General features: G+C 38.4%; 1 protein-coding gene and 1 long non-coding RNA gene across 2 annotated transcripts in view; one reads left to right on the forward strand and one right to left on the reverse strand.

The window, feature by feature from the left end:
- Positions 1-17,090, reverse strand: part of LOC124857347 (metabotropic glutamate receptor 4-like) — a 281,271-nt gene that overhangs the window by 77,768 nt on the left and 186,413 nt on the right. The gene's annotated exons all lie outside the window — the stretch shown is intronic.
- LOC124857348 lies at positions 10,835-11,499 on the forward strand. Its single transcript, XR_007035573.1, has 2 exons — positions 10,835-11,356; positions 11,441-11,499. It is a non-coding gene; the product is annotated as an uncharacterized LOC124857348 (long non-coding RNA).

Raw genomic sequence — 17,090 nt, forward strand, 5'->3', positions numbered from 1 at the left:
AAAGAGGAAGTTAGACCACTGAGCAAGAGACCAATTGTTTTTTTCTGCTTAGCCCTGGTAAGATGCTGCTGACATTGTCTCTGTTTCAGGACTGGCTTGACATGAGGACTGTGACATTTGCAGCCCATGTGTAGGATTCATCTGTGCGTAGTGGCTCTTAATGCGCTGACTCCAGCCTGCGTCGACTGTTTGTAAAGCTCCCCCAAATTTTTGATTGGAATTTGTTAGACAGTTCTCTTAAGGCTGCTGTTATTTCTGTTGTGCACCCACCTTCTCCTACCACAGTTTTCCCTCCCATTCAACTTTCTGTGGAAATGCTTGGATACAGTGCTCTGTAAACAACTAGCTTCTTTAGTAATGTCATTTTGTAGCTTACTATTCATAAGCTTAATATTCAAATTTTTTCTGATTCACTGAATATTAGGTTTTTGTTATCTTCAAGACATAATCAATATTAGAAAAAAATACAATTTTAAATATTTCACTATGTGTGTATTAAATCTATATAATTATTTTTGTGACTTGTGCATAATGAATGAGTGCTGCGTTTTCATGTTAACTCATTCAGTTGCTACAATACATGTCACATTTATCATGTAATTATTCAGTCATGGTGGGGAACTGGTTTAAGTGGATTCATCATGAATCCATTCTTGGCAGAGGATTAATTCAGTGGATGGCAGTTTACAGGTCCTATTCGGATACATAGCTATTACTTGAAAATCCAATCTGGTCATTCTATTCTGATGGGGCCCTCTTCATGAACCACTTCTGTGTGTATTAGGTTAATGAATTATTCAGAAATCTATGCAGTGTTTTCAACATATTGCTCAGGGGTTATTCTGTAGCTGTGCAGAACACAAGTTAACCCCTTTGGAGAACAAATGTTAATAAAACACAGAGAGCACATTTGCATATGTAGCAAAACTCAGTTCAGTAGACTAACACCCATTTTAACATCTTCCAGTCTTTAGAAAATAATTTGGAAGTTTGTTTATTATAAGGGTATATTTTATCCGATTAAATCAAGATTTAACAACAAAACAAACTGAACGTGGCATTTTGCAAGACAAGATGGAGATGAAACAGACTTCTGAATGTCTCAAAAACTGTAGGTTGTGGAGTTGTCTAGTCAAAGTACGAACTTAAATCTGATTTAGATGTGGTGGTCATTAATGCTCAAAAGCCTTCCAATATAGCTGAATTAAAACAATTCTGCAAAGAAGATTGAGCTAAATTTTTCAACTGAATGCAAGATATTGGGATTGCTGATGACAGCTGTGCCCACCAAACGGTGTCACCAGTGACCTTAAGCAGGGTAACTTTATTGCAAAATCGCACACAGTAATTGTATTTTATCTTTATTTTTTTATTTTTATATTTTGACTTTAATGATACTCACATTTGATCACATTTGTTTTTCGGGTTTGCAAGCATCATCAGTTTACAGTTAGCACAATAAATCACAATTAATATCATAATCATTTTCCCATAAATGATGAACAATACAAAAATTTGTATTAAGGTCCTATTTAGCATCTGAATTCTAAAGAACATAAATGTCTAAGATTTGCTCAGTAGATTTTAGGGAAGATCATTTCTGTATTGAATCTGAAGAATCTTAACTTTTATGACTATTTTTCTAAAATAAGCACTAGATACTCATGAATGTCATCATGTAGCATGCATTAGACTGTGCAACATCAACAGTTTTAGTGTAATAAAAACAACAGCAAAACAACACTTGATGCACTCCACATGAACTGAAAAAGGCATCTTTAAAACATGATTTATTTAAGCCTTTTCAAAACAAAATGTTACTTTACTCAAAACCACTTTTACAGTGCCACACTTTTGTGCAACAAATGAAGGAAAAACATACTTCTATCATACAACGCTTTAAATATATTGTGTATTTTGACCCAATAATAAGGTTTTGACAGTAGTTAGACATTTGGTCCACTGGTTTAATAAAAAAGGAACAATACAGTCATATTCAATAAATTACAATATTATTGAAAAGTTTATTTATTTCAGTAACTCAACTCGCTAAGTAAAACACATTATGTAGATTAATTACACACAAACTGATGTTTTCAAGCCTTTATCTGTTAATTATGATGATTTTCCGCTTACAGCTAATGAAAACAGGATATTTTAGAATGGAATGTTAAATTAGTCAAATAAAAAATATATATTTTTAATACAGAATGCGGGCTAAATGAAAAGTATGTTTCCAAAGTTGTTATTTTAAAAATGTACTTTTTTTTTTCTAACAAACAAGCCTCATTGGAACACATTGTAATTTACTCAACATGACTGTGTTTGACTTGGAAGTGGAAGTAGCCAAACTCTTGTCTAAATGTTGTGAATGGGGAGCAGTGTAGTGGGGGAAAAAAAAGCCCAGCCATACAAACAGCTGGATAACGGCTTTCTGTTAAAAAGATAACAATTAGGTGAACTATAGCCAGGCAGGATTATTTTCATAGACAGACCGGGAGCAATTAAGTGGATGATAAGGGGATATTGTGGTCTGGACACATGGGGGTTTGAATGAACAACAATCCAGGATAATTGAGCTGACTGAGCAGCCGAATAAGCACCCAACACCTAGTAACTGAGACTAGTATGTTGACATTTGAAGTCATTGTGGTTATTATGTAAGATGGGACGAGTATTTAGTAGATGTTTAACAGAAACATTAATGTATTTTTCTCTGTTGTCTTTATGTTTAGAGACTTCATTATTATTTCAATTGAAATCTTTTCTGAAGTTAAAATGCAGAGCAGTGGTAGTATGTACAGCGTGATTCTAACAGCTCTCCTTTATGACTACAGATCTAACAGGAATGTGCTGAGAATAATTATTGTTATTTGTCATTTAATATCATAGGACTGAATGAGGTGATTGTAAACAAATGTACCTGATAACATAGTCATTAGCCAGCCAGTAAAGAGCACAGCACTGCTTTTTTTTCCAGGTAATGCAACTCCCTGTCAGCTTGCTCCTTTATCCGTTCCTACTTAATCATGGTAATAACCCCCACCTCACTGTTTTAACAACATACGATTTCCGTCCCTGTCATGAGCGTTTTTACGATTTGGCTAAAAAAGCATTAAAAAAATGCGACATACTTCTTTTCTTCCCAAACTCAAATTCCCAAATGTATATGTTTTTTCAGTTGTTCCCACTCATTTACTTGTTTTGTGGTGAAAAAGTAGCTGGGAGTAGACCTTTAAGACATAACTTAGAACAGCAGCGAGCTTAAAACAGCTTTTCAATTCATCAGGCGGAGCTCTTCTGTTATGTGCTCTGATTTGAATACATGGTGTAGAGACCTCTTTGTCTGTAAGTTAAGTTATTCCACGGTAATAACAAGAAAGTCACGGATGTCCTCAAAGTGAATATAAATAGTCCTAAATTACCTGTAATAATCGGCTATTGCTGGATAATTAAAGATAACAGAGTGATTTAATGGAGGTCAGCACTGAATGGGATCACACTGTGTGCAGACTTATGATCTAGCAGTTGTGAGTATGACATTTAAAAGGAAATATTTCAACTATCCACTATTATAATGTTCCCAGGAGTTGTACTTCGCTTTTATAAATGAGATGTTCAAAGCAGAAAAGTCACCAAAGTTCATAGGTGGGGTTTAAGTTCGGAAATAAAAGAGATTCAGAGAAATCTATTTTTATGCAAAAAATATGTTTTGCCTTTCTGTTGAATTTTAAAACAGAGACAAATAGTCTAGGCTTTCTGTTTGCTGTCTGTGGAGGATTTTCATATGAATTAAAAGATTTTAAATTTTCTCTTTGCAACTATTTTCCAGTTTTTGCCAAGAATACCTATAATTCTGTTTGAGTCAGGGAAACCAGGAAAGAAAATAGTTATATACAATGATCTGTTACAGTTTGTCCATGCTTAGTTCATGTTCAGTTGAACCAAGAAAATACTATCATTAGTATTTCATTGTATTAGGCCTGTATAGTATTAGGCCTAAAAACACAATTTGTCATTTTCTTCTGCTCCACTGAGTTTCCTAATTGTACATATTTCCTCTGTTATTTGTTCACCACTCATGTCTTATTGTGAGTTGAGTGTGTGGAACCACTCAAGTAAATAATTAACATGTGGCACATACTATCTTGATTTCTTTTTGCCTCAGATTCCAAAAGGCTGCCTCTTTGTTGTTGTTCTGAAGTGTGTATGGGAGGGTTTATCTTCAACTTCAGCTCAAAACATTCTGGTAAGTCAAGTGGGAACAAATATATCACCCAAGTGCCAGTTAGCCAACATGAAATCAAATTAAAGCTGTCTTTTGGTTATTACTGTGCAATCTATGCAGCAATTAACATCGAGATAAAAGATAAAAAAATATTAGGGGAAATATTGAAAGACATTCAGTAAAGATGTGACCTGTAGTGTGCATGCAATCATTTGTTTAAATATTTGAAATGCAAGAAATTAGATTTTGTAAATAAATAAGAGACTGAAATATTTTCACATTAGCCATGAAGGTTATGTTTTCAGCCTTGTTTGTCTGTTGAAAAACTATCACACCATAGTGTCCTGATACTCAATAAAGACACAGGCCAGAGGCCAAGCAATAAGTGATTCATTTCCAGTGAGACTCTGGATTCAGGCACAAAAACAGGAAAAGTATGAAAGATAATTTTTTTAATCTATTTTGTCATTATTCAAAAATTTAAACTCGAGAGCATCACTCATTTCATCATACAAAATGGAAACATCCCCTAAGTAGTAATGGAATTACATTTTTACTCTTAGCAACTAATGGGAAAATTTCTTACGCCGTGCAATCCCGTTCATATGGATTAACAATGTTGAGTGAAATACACCAGGAACAACAAATAACTTTTATTTATTTTTTACAGATAAAATTTTTCTAATGGACCCACTGACATATAATTCACATTAGGTGTCAGCAGCAACCCAAATAATCAACTCATACAAATAAATCAAAGCAAATTAGTCCACCGATGAAAATGAGGGTAAAACATCGCAGTGAACACATGGAGAAAAACATTTAAAAAATGCCTAGAAACGCAGGAAACCTGTTGAAATCTGTCAGTATTTAGAAAGCAATCCAGATGCATTGTAAAAATCACTGTCAGCTGGTTTAATCTATAACAATATGGACAATAGCCCCAAACATACAGGTCCTTCTCAAAATATTAGCATATTGTGATAAAGTTCATTATTTTCCATAATGTCATGATGAAAATTTAACATTCATATATTTTAGATTCATTGCACACTAACTGAAATATTTCAGGTCTTTTATTGTCTTAATACGGATGATTTTGGCATACAGCTCATGAAAACCCAAAATTCCTATCTCACAAAATTAGCATATCATTAAAAGGGTCTCTAAACGAGCTATGAACCTAATCATCTGAATCAATGAGTTAACTCTAAACACCTGCAAAAGATTCCTGAGGCCTTTAAAACTCCCAGCCTGGTTCATCACTCAAAACCCCAATCATGGGTAAGACTGCCGACCTGACTGCTGTCCAGAAGGCCACTATTGACACCCTCAAGCAAGAGGGTAAGACACAGAAAGAAATTTCTGAACGAAAAGGCTGTTCCCAGAGTGCTGTATCAAGGCACCTCAGTGGGAAGTCTGTGGGAAGGAAAAAGTGTGGCAGAAAACGCTGCACAACGAGAAGAGGTGACCGGACCCTGAGGAAGATTGTGGAGAAGGGCCGATTCCAGACCTTGGGGGACCTGCGGAAGCAGTGGACTGAGTCTGGAGTAGAAACATCCAGAGCCACCGTGCACAGGCGTGTGCAGGAAATGGGCTACAGGTGCCGCATTCCCCAGGTCAAGCCACTTTTGAACCAGAAACAGCGGCAGGAGCGCCTGACCTGGGCTACAGAGAAGCAGCACTGAACTGTTGCTCAGTGGTCCAAAGTACTTTTTTCGGATGAAAGCAAATTCCGCATGTCATTCGGAAATCAAGGTGCCAGAGTCTGGAGGAAGACTGGGCAGAAGGAAATGCCAAAATGCCAGAAGTCCAGTGTCAAGTACCCACAGTCAGTGATGGTCAGGGGTGCCGTGTCAGCTGCTGGTGTTGGTCCACTGTGTTTTATTAAGGGCAGGGTCAATGCAGCTAGCTATCAGGAGATTTTGGAGCACTTCATGCTTCCATCTGCTGAAAAGCTTTATGGAGATGAAGATTTCATTTTTCAGCACGACCTGGCACCTGCTCACAGTGCCAAAACCACTGGTAAATGGTTTACTGACCATGGTATCACTGTACTCAATTGGCCTGCCAACTCTCCTGACCTGAACCCCATAGAGAATCTGTGGGATATTGTGAAGAGAACATTGAGAGACTCAAGACCCAACACTCTGGATGAGCTAAAGGCCGCTATCGAAGCATCCTGGGCTTCCATAAGACCTCAACAGTGCCACAGGCTGATTGCCTCCATGCGACGCCGCATTGAAGCTGTCATTTCTGCAAAAGGATTCCCGACCAAGTATTGAGTGCATAACTGTACATGATTATTTGAAGGTTGACATTTTTTGTATAAAAAACACTTTTCTTTTATTGGTCGGATGAAATATGCTAATTTTGTGAGATAGGAATTTTGGGTTTTCATGAGCTGTATGCCAAAATCATCCGTATTAAGACAATAAAAGACCTGAAATATTTCAGTTAGTGTGCAATGAATCTAAAATATATGAATGTTAAATTTTCATCATTACATTATGGAAAATAATTAACTTTATCACAATATGCTAATATTATGATAAGGACTTGTACAACCAAGGAAACTCTATTGGGTTTCAGAGAAAGAAAGTCAAACTGCTAGAATGGCCTAGTCCCTGGGTGTCATACTGTAGTCCTCAAGGGACAGTCCTGCAATGTGCCCCTAGAATGCACTCTTGAATTCAATGGCTGAATTGCCTACTCATATTGTAATCAAGTTCTACAGAGTCCTGAATCCATACAGAATCAATACATGAGAGATCTCCTGTATGGATGTGGTTGTCATTACCAAGAAAACGTTTCCTCAAAGGATTTGATACATTTCTTTAAGATGTGTCAAGTATGATTAAATTGTACAATTAATACATTTATACAAATACGCTGTGTACTAATTTGTGTTGGACTGTCGGATAAAAAGAAACACTTTTCCATCATTACATCCTTGTTATTTCATCTCGTAAATGACAAAACACTATTTAGTTGCTACTGTGGGGTTTCTGGCTGTGCATTCACTTGCCATCTCCTCTTTTGCATCTCATTTCAGAAAATCAGCAGTAACTCAGGTTTGCATGGATTTAGTTCCCACAAATAACTTTGTGAATTAAATTTTTCTCAGTTTTTTCCCCACAGAGTATACAAACAATTGATCTTGCAAAAGATAAATTGTTCAACAACTATGTCATCTCAAATGCATTGCATTAAATTTATACCAACAGATTACATGCTTTTATGTACTTGATGTTGATGGAATTTGCAAGTAGGATTGCAAATATTTTTTTTTTATTTTGAGATAACCAATTTAATTTTATCCTATGAGATCACAAAGTGGTAATGATGTGGAAATGGGTGATTCTCAAAATACTCCCCCTGATAGATGTTTTTTCATGCAGCATTTTTAGGCTGAATCAGTTCCTCCATCACCTTCCTGACCCCCTCCAGCTTTATTGTGATTTGGATTATTCCAAATAATTTCTGGTCATCAAGAGCAAAGACGCTTTCCTGGGAGAAATTAATTAATATATTAACCCAGTCCAACATTGTTTACAGTGGGGGTAGGTAGCTGCTGACCTTGACTTGGGATATTATCAGGCAGTGGAAGGAGTACCTCGAGGATCTTCTCAAACCTGCTGTCACATCTTCCCTGGTGAAAGCAGAGACTGGGGACATGGAGTTGGACCTTTTCATCACCCAGGCTGAAGTCACAGAGGTTGTTAAAAAACTCCATGGTGGCAAGACATTGGGGGTGGATGAGATCTGACCTGAGTACCTCAAGTCTCTGGATGCTGTGGGGCTGTGATGGCTGACACGCCTCTTCAATGCCTCTTCCGGCAGGGCTGCCCTTTGTCACCAATCCTGTTCATAACTTTTATGGGGTCTGGTTTGGGGACCAGTGGATTCCGTCTCTTCTCTTTGCAGATGATGGGTTCCTGCTGATCCCCTCTAGCCAAGGCCTACTGCAAGCACTGGGCGGTTCGCAGCCAAGTGTGAAGCAGCTGGGATGAGGATCAGCTCCTCCAAGCTCTCACTCAGGAGGTGTTCTAGGCACGTCCCACTGGGAGGAGGCCCAGGGAACTCCCGAGGACACGCTGGAGGGACTATTGCTCCTATTCCCCCGCCTCGTTTAGCCGGCGCGCCTATGCACCACTCGGTTTCGCTCTACTTGGTATGGCACCTGTTGTGTTTCCACTGACCCCCCAATGGCTGAAGCTATGGCGGCTGAAACCCCGCCTCCAGCCATGAGTGTAGTGCGCTGTGCTGCTATTGATGTTACTGTGTTACATTGTCACATTAAAGTAATCTGCGTGAAATGATAAATAAATAAAAGAAAATGAAAAAAAAAATAATAATAAACTAAAGATAAATAAAGTTTGTATTAAGGTATATGCAAGAATCTGTTATGTCTGTCATGTTTAAAATGATCCACTGGGATAATTATCTGGACCGCAGCCCAGCCGGAACTTATAAAATAAGGCTCAGGGGTTCTGATGTGAGGGGCTGTGGCAGGAGAAGCAGAGAGGAGAGACACTGCTGTCTGGATGATGAAGCTCCAAAATGTGACAGAAGACGTTGCAATTTTGGTCTTTATGAAGAAGTTTTTGTCTTATCCATGGCAATACAGGGAAAAGGACTTAAAGGCACAAAAAGGCAGACTTTGAAGTTAGTTTTAGGTTGAATATTGCATATTAGTGCTCCGCAGATTCAGCGGACTCAGCCTCCCGTTTGGTCCGATGCCAGGAGTCTGATTATGGGGCACCTGCTCTCTGCCTGCGCCTTCCTCCTGCAGATGCTGGTTTGCATAAGGAAAGTCAGTAAATGTCTAAACCAAACATGTTGTTTCATGGTGGTATTATTTTGTGTGTTTTGGGGGAAATGTTTGTGCCTCTAAACAGCTGATTTAATGTGTGTTCAGCTGATTTAGGGTGTTATTAAACACATTGCTCTGCCTGCGTGTCATACAGAAAGCTAATTTGTCCTTTTTCTTTTCCATCAGCCTTCAGGCATGGTTTATGATCTGTAAATGGTAAAATTACATCAATGACCTGCTCTGGTCACTGTTGTCCTTAATACCACTTTGGTTGCTCTTGATTTTTATTAACTTTTCCCTGCACCGTCTCAACGAAAACCCTATCATTTCTCCTCCTCCCACGGCCAATCAGTGAACAGCAGTCTGTTCACGTCACAGGTGGTCCCGACTCAGCCCCGGTCGGACCTGCTCAGGAGCAGGGACCAAAATAGTAGGTACCGGTGCGGAAAAAACAGTAATGGAAACGCTCACAAAGAGAGCCAAGTGGAGTCGAGTAGGGCCAAATCAAGCCAGTGGAAAAGGGGCATAAGTCTTTCTGCTGGCCCGTGAACACCTTGGGCTCCCCCTGGAGGAGCTGGAGGAGGTGTCTGGGGAGAGGGAAATCTGGGTGTCTCTAATGAGTCTGCTGCCCCCGCGACTCGGTTCCAGATGAAGCCAAAGACGACGAGTATGGGTACAATATGAACCCATTAGCTTCAGATAATGAAAACTACATTTCTAAGCATGTTTTCTGTCACTTTCTGTACTAAGCTTTATACAGTGGTTGTCTTTCAGAATCAGAATCAGAAAAGCTTTATTGCCAAGTACGTTTTTGGACATACAAGGAATTTGTTTTGGCGTAGTCGGTGCAATACAATACAAATTAAACAGTATAAACATATCTACAATATAATATAAATATATGTGCACAGTTTTAAGTGAGTGAGAGTAAGTATAGAGCAGTATAAGATGAAAGAGCAATACAACAGTGCAGGTGATCATTGTGCAAGTATGGCAGTCCAAGTAAAGCAGGAGTCCAAGCTGAGCGTTAATGTATTGGTGATCTCTGTACTGATCCCTGTAAGGAGACATACTGCTGCCATTTAAAGTTGTAATAAACACTGAACACAAAAAAGCAACACAACTACTGTAGTAGAAATTATTTACCATTTCTTTCCAGGTCAAATTGTTTCATTTGCCATGAAAACTGAACACAAATATTTCCCGAAATAACTCTATATAAGCAAATAATCAGGTTTCTGGGCGTTTGACATGTCGGTCTAAAAATTGTTGAATAAAAACTGAATAATGTGTATTTGTTTTTATCTCTTACCAGTCTCTCGTCCTCTTGCTTTCATGAGAAAAATAAGATTATCTGGCCTGAATTCGTGGATCGGTGTGATTATGCTACACTGTATTTAAAGGACAATTTAAAAAAATACTTTTTCTAAATCATTGTCATGGTCCAAGACAGGCATTTACAAGCTTACACTGAACCTTGGAAATGTACAAATGCTGAAGTATACTATATACAAATATAAAAGTGGTATTGTGCAGTCTGGGTTTATGTTTTTTCACTATTCAAGACAGAAATTAATTTCCATAATCAGATTTTGATGTAAAATATAAATGGTGTATCATTTTTTTGTTGTTGTTGTTTTTTCATTTAGTGTTTCATTCTGCCGCACACATAATATAGCTGTTTCTGTCAGAGTCTGTGTGTGTGTGTGTGTGTGTGTGTGTGTGTGTGTTTGGTGCTCTTGTCCTCATAACCATTCAGTGTTTCACAGTTGTTGCTGGAGTTCTCAGGTGCGCTGGATGACAGGTGTCTCCTATCTGCTGATTGCTTGGAGGAGTACTTAAGCGGGAGGCTGCCAGCACTTCGATGCCAGAGTGTTTGCCTTAGTGGTAACAAGCTCAGCCTTTACTGATTTTTTGCTTCGTTCATGAACTTCAAGTAACTTTGTATTTTGTTTTCATGCAGGTTTTTAGCTGAGGCTTTGTTTACCTTGCTGAGTTCCGACTTCGTTCCAGAGTTTCTCTGAGCATCTGGATTCTCAACTACTGAGTTAAGGATCTATCTTATTGTGGATTTTTTCCTCTCTACAGTCTGTACCTCTCGGACACGGATCAAGCTGGCGGCTTCCCGTTTTCTTCAACTCCTGGACCCAGGCATCAGCATACCCTGTTCCTTCCTCCATCTCAAACATCGGCACCTGAGCTCCGTTTGGCTGGCATCAAGATCACAACGAAGAAGACAACTGATCGATCTTCCCTCGCAAGTTAAAACTCTGAATCTCTCTCTCCCTGTTGGTTCAAGCTACAACAATTTAGTAAGCTATTTCTCAGATCTAAGTAATCTGTTACTTCCTATCAATCATTTATTCACCAATCCATTATTCTTCCTTCCCGTACAGTTGGTCTTTCCAGTCCTCCCCAGATTACTTTGCTGACAATAAAATCCGTAAAAACTTTCTCTCCTGAGTGTTCTCTGTATGTGGGTCAGATCTATACCGAAAATTACAGTTTCATCGTCAAGAACTCAAGGCTCAGCAGCACTGAGTCTGTGTATGTTTTAGTAAACTGTATTTCTTGAATAATTTGGTCTTTTGTAGACCTTCTTAACCAGAGGAATGTTAAAAACTATTTCAAAACGCCTCTGTGGTTGGTGACAGTGTTCTGATTAGGTCACAACCAGGAAATGGTCAGGACTCATTTTGGCATTACTGATTCAGTTAGTATTACCTCTGCTCCTTGGTCAATCTTTCCTCATCATACAGAGGAACGAAAGTCATCATTTTCACTATAAATTATTTAACATCAACTCTGGACTCCATTCTAATACTTATGTTGATTCATTGAATATAAATGTTGAATCTCTAGCCATCATGGCCAGCACCCTCCATTCTTTCACGGACTCCATCCCTTAAATGACTCACTCCCACTCCAAGCCTTTTAAAACAGGCACATTTTGATCGGTCACTTTACTGCTGTTTATTGAAAGTACTACATTTGTATTATGTTCTGCTGTCATCTGCAGTGAAGTGTTGAATGAGGACTGCTGATTTTTATTTTTATTTTGTTTTTTTAAAGTTTTGGTTTAATAATGGCAAACAGTAAAACAGACAAATTAATAACAATTGGATGAGAGTGGCTTTTTGAAAGAAATTTGGCCAGATCCTCCCTTGTCACCTAATACTTTCTAAGAAATATGTCAAACCAAATCTGTGCTTCATTTATTATGCTAACAGCTTAATAAAAGGCAAAGAAGCCTTCATATTAGCCTTATGTTAAGGTTGAACAACAACATTGGTCCACACTTCACAAAAGGTTGACCTTTAATTTGCATCAAACTAATCATTGAAATGATTTTAAACACCAAATTACAGTGTCACAATAAATCTGTTCCTAAAGGCTAAGCAAAACAGGATGGAGTTGGGGTATGTCATATCACATTTGCATAAAAGAAAGTGAATTTAATTAGAGCCCTCCTCCAGGTCAACCATAAGACACCTTTCAAACCTACTATATCATCACAGACATCCCACCAACAAATGGACTGACACAGGCACGTCACTGTAATCACTCATTCAAAGTGCATGACATTAAAATGTTACAAAGCGGCGCAATAGATTCCATGTTATTTTCACCTTTAAAGCAGAAGCCCATGCTTCATTCAAAACAATTGACTTCTGCCTGACCTCCTTCCTTTGACTACAAACTACAATTGCCTTAGGTACCGCTGAGTCCACACAAACTGTACCCTTAGAAAAGGACTCATTTAGACTGTGGCCTAGCTAATTGACTTTGTAATAGTGCCATAGTTCACTGCCACCACATTGACTGAATTTTCAAGCATACTTTGGCAATCCTGATACACTGAAAAATTACAAAAGAGCCAACAAGGGCAGCTTCACATTTAACATCAATATTGTAAAACTACTAGAAGAAACAAAACAGTTGAGGATCTGATTTTCAGCAGAACTGATTGTTTAAAACAAATTGTTTTAATCAGTCTCCCTTCAGCAATGTCTGATATTGTGTAATAGCATGTGTTTGTTTGAATTAAAGAAAAACAATTTAACTATTTGATGTCCCAGAATAATCAGGAATCTTAATAGCCTTTTTCACCCATAACTGACAACAGCAAACTTAACCCAATCAGCTCAAATGGGCAGCTTATATCTATTGAAAAACTATTATCTTTATTGTTCAGCTTGGGGAAAGGAGAAAATCATAAAATTTGTGGTAACATTTATGACCAAGCACTTTATTTATTTTCTCAGGGATTTGACCAGCTGCTCCAAACAGATCTTAGTTATTACAAATGGCTTTATCGACACCCAAACTAAGGGACAGGTTACTAGGAGACCAGAAGTATAAATACAGACTGCTTAAAAATTTGCAAGAAGTTTCTCAGAAGCATTAGTGAACAAACAGCATCACAACGAACAAGAAACACACCACACAAGTCAGGAATTCTGGAGAGGGGCATTGTCCAAGCTTCTGCTGGCAACAACTTAAAGTTCACCTTCTACAGATGATCCACTTGGCCCTGTCTTTAAGAATTTAACCCTTTCTCTCTCCTAGATATAGCAATTAGCTGAGCTGTTACTGTAACTAATTATATGTGCTCTCTTTCAGACTCTATCCTTGAAAACTGGCTCAAAGTTTATCTGTTCTTTCTTTCTAGATAAAACGACTAAAGGAGCTACATCCATTACCATTTACTTTTCCTTCCCATAGAAAGTATTCCTGGATCAGTGCTTCTGTGTTCTTTTTGTGTCGCTGCTCTGTTCTCTCAAACCCCCAGTCGGTCGTGGCAGATGGCCGCTCACACTGAGCCTGGTTCTGCTGGAGGTTTCTTCCTGTTAAAAGGGAGTTTTTCCTCTCCACTGTCGCTACATGCATGCTCAGTATGAGGGATTGCTGCAAAGTCAACGCCAGTGACTGTCCATTGTCTCTACATGCTCATCCGGGCGGAGGGAATGCTACAAGTCTCTGACTCGATGCAATCTGCTGGGTTTCCTTAGATAGAAAAACTTTTGATCCGATTTGAATAAATAACTGAATCTGACTGCACTGTTCAATGGTTAGGATTAATTGGAATGTATGTACCTGACTTTTGTGAAGTGCCTTGAGACGACATGTGTTGTGAATTGCCGCGATATAAATAAACTGAATAACATTGTGAGAACCCCACGCATGCACGGGGAAAACATGCAAACTCCATGCAGAAAGACCCCCGGCCGGGAATCGAACCCAGGACCTTTTTGCTGCAAGGCAACAGTGCTACCAACTGCACCACCGTGCAACCCCATTTGCATGTTCTCCCTGAGCATGCGTGGGTTCTCGCCGGGTACTCCGGCTTCCTCCCATTGTCCAAAGACATGCCTGTTAGGTTAATTGATCACTCTAAATTGCCCTTAGGTATATGAGTGAGTGTGTGCTTGGTTGTTTGTGTGTTGTCCTGCGATGGACTGGCGACCTGTCCAGGGTGTACCCCGCCTCTCGCCCATAGACTGCTGGAGATAGGCACCAGCTTCCCTGTGACCCACTATGGAATAAGCGGCAGAAAATGACTGACTGACTGACTGAATAACATTGTGAAGAAGTTCTCAAACTCCAATTAATAGTGCACTCCTGAAATCTGGGCTTAATAGAATGGTGGCAAGAAGAAACCTACCATTCAAAGAGAGTCAAAGGTCATGAAGTCACAAATCATGTTGACCAGGTCAGACCAAAAGCCATGACAGGGGCAAAGAAAAATTGTAGAAGAAGGTGCTCTACACTAATATGAGCCTTTTGGCCAACATTTAAAACAAAATATGTAACAGCAACCTAGCATTGTACTTTACCCTACACACTGTCCTCATTGTAAAACATGATGGTAACAGCATAATGCTGCGGGGATGTTGTTCTTCAGTGGCAACAGGAAAGCTACTCAAAGTTGATGGGCAGATGTACAAAGCAATACAAAAAACGATGAAAAATTTTTTAAAGGCTGCAAAAAATTTGAAACTGGGGCAGATGATCCAATGACCCCAAATTTGCAACCACAGATACAATGAAATAATCTTGGATGAAAGCATATTGAGATGTTAGCCTGCCCTAGTCAGAGACCAGACATAAATCCAAATAAAATTTATGGCAAAAACATTTTTCTTCACATATACTTTTCTTGTAATCTGCATAAGCTGTTTAGCAAGGAAAATAGGCAAACATACTAGTAGATGTGCAACATATAGAGACATACCTAAAAAGGTTGCAGCTCTAACTACAAAGAAAGGTGGGTTTTCAAATTATAACCTTGGGGGGGCAAACAGAAATGTAACTTATATGATTTATTTTTACAGTTTTACTACACTGTGAATGCATCTAACCAAAGTCAAACTCCTTGTTTTTTTGCATACAAAACTGGCCAATAAAGCTGATTTTGATTATTAGGTAAAAAAAAAAAAATCCTTTCAATTCACAATTATTTACTACCTTTGCCTATCACATAAAATTACAGTAGCTGTACGGTGACAACTGTGAAAAGATTCAAGGGACAAAAGTACTTTTTCATGGTACTGTAAATTAAATTGATTTACAAGCAGAGATTTGTTTCTTTGCTGTACAAAAGCAAAATCGTAAGAAAGATTTCATTTAATTTCAGAAGCATTTATCCATTACTTAAATATTTAATGGCATTTTGAATTTCAAAAAAGTACATTCCTTAGTGTATGATTTTCTTTAAGATTTAGAAAGCAGTTATTAATACATTTATAATTTTTGTATGCTACTAAAGTCTGCTCATGTTTTGGCTAAGATGTATAGAAGGACAGTTTAAGGTTTACAAACTTAAATGTCAGTAATATAAAGGCTAAACAAAGAAGAACACGTCTTTGAACCTCTGGTTATTGATGTGTCTGTCCCCCCTTCTCGCTACAAGACAATGAAAAAAACATTCATAAAAATCGCCACTTCTTACAAAAGGAACAATTATTTTTGTCCTCACTGCGTTTTTTGTTTTGTTTTCTGTGAAACTTGCAGCTTGCCGGGGTGTTCTGTCTGGACTGTCCCCACCTCCTCCAGAGACTATTTTTCACACTTTTGTCCTACCCTCTGCAAAGAGCGAGCTGCGGCATACCTTCAAAAGGTGTTAATTAAAAAGAAAAATAAAGTTGAGGCGCCATATGGAGGAGGCCGCCTTATAGCAGGCTCCCACTGTTTTGGAATTTCACTTTAATGCTCCTCTTTGTGTTTCTGTGGAGAGGAGGTCATCTGGAAGTGACAGCCTGACAATGATTAGGTAATGGGTCTTCACAGGCTGCAAGTGCTTCATAAATTTGCACTGCTGGATCACAAAAGACTCATTCACAAATTTGGCTAGACTGGTTAGTTTGTCTTTTTTAGTAGAGAAAAACAATTAGAGGTTTTATTGGCCACTGGCTTGCATAGTGTTTGAATGTTGAATGAAAGAAGACAATAACACAGAAAGCGCTCATGAGAAATAATTCAAAGTAGCTTTCAATAATTCTTGCAATGTTACTGAGTATCATATTCTTTCATTATAGGGAGCTTTCAGGGAAGGGAATCTAACCTATAAACTGTAAGGGCCTGATAGCATGAGCTGCAGAATCACAATTTTAGAAATTTTAATTAATACAGAAAGAGAGAGAGTTTGTCTTGCCTATTCATTAAACCGGATGGTAGGAATCCGTTCAATGTTTTTGTTGTAGAAAATGAATGCAACACAGAAGGAAAAGTCAAAGAAATCTTTGCATATCAATGAAAGATGATTTTAGTTTCAGGATTTTGTGGGAAATACAACTCTTCAAAGTGGCTAAGTAAAATGCCTACTCGCTTTTTTAAAAATCTTCTTAGACTCCAGTTGTTTTCTGCTTTCTGCCCTTGAGACAGGGCCTTAGATTGCTTCTGTCCTTAAGAGCACGTTGACCGCAGGATAAATGTAATCTGTCCAGTTTCCATTATCACCTCCTAACCAATTAAAAAGCTTATGAAACATTACAGTGGAAGCAGCTGCTTTCATGTTCTCACTGAATGATTGATGCCAGTTTTCCC

The sequence above is a fragment of the Girardinichthys multiradiatus genome, chromosome 20, assembly GCF_021462225.1.
Source record: "Girardinichthys multiradiatus isolate DD_20200921_A chromosome 20, DD_fGirMul_XY1, whole genome shotgun sequence".
Classification (NCBI taxonomy): Eukaryota; Metazoa; Chordata; class Actinopteri; order Cyprinodontiformes; family Goodeidae; genus Girardinichthys; species Girardinichthys multiradiatus.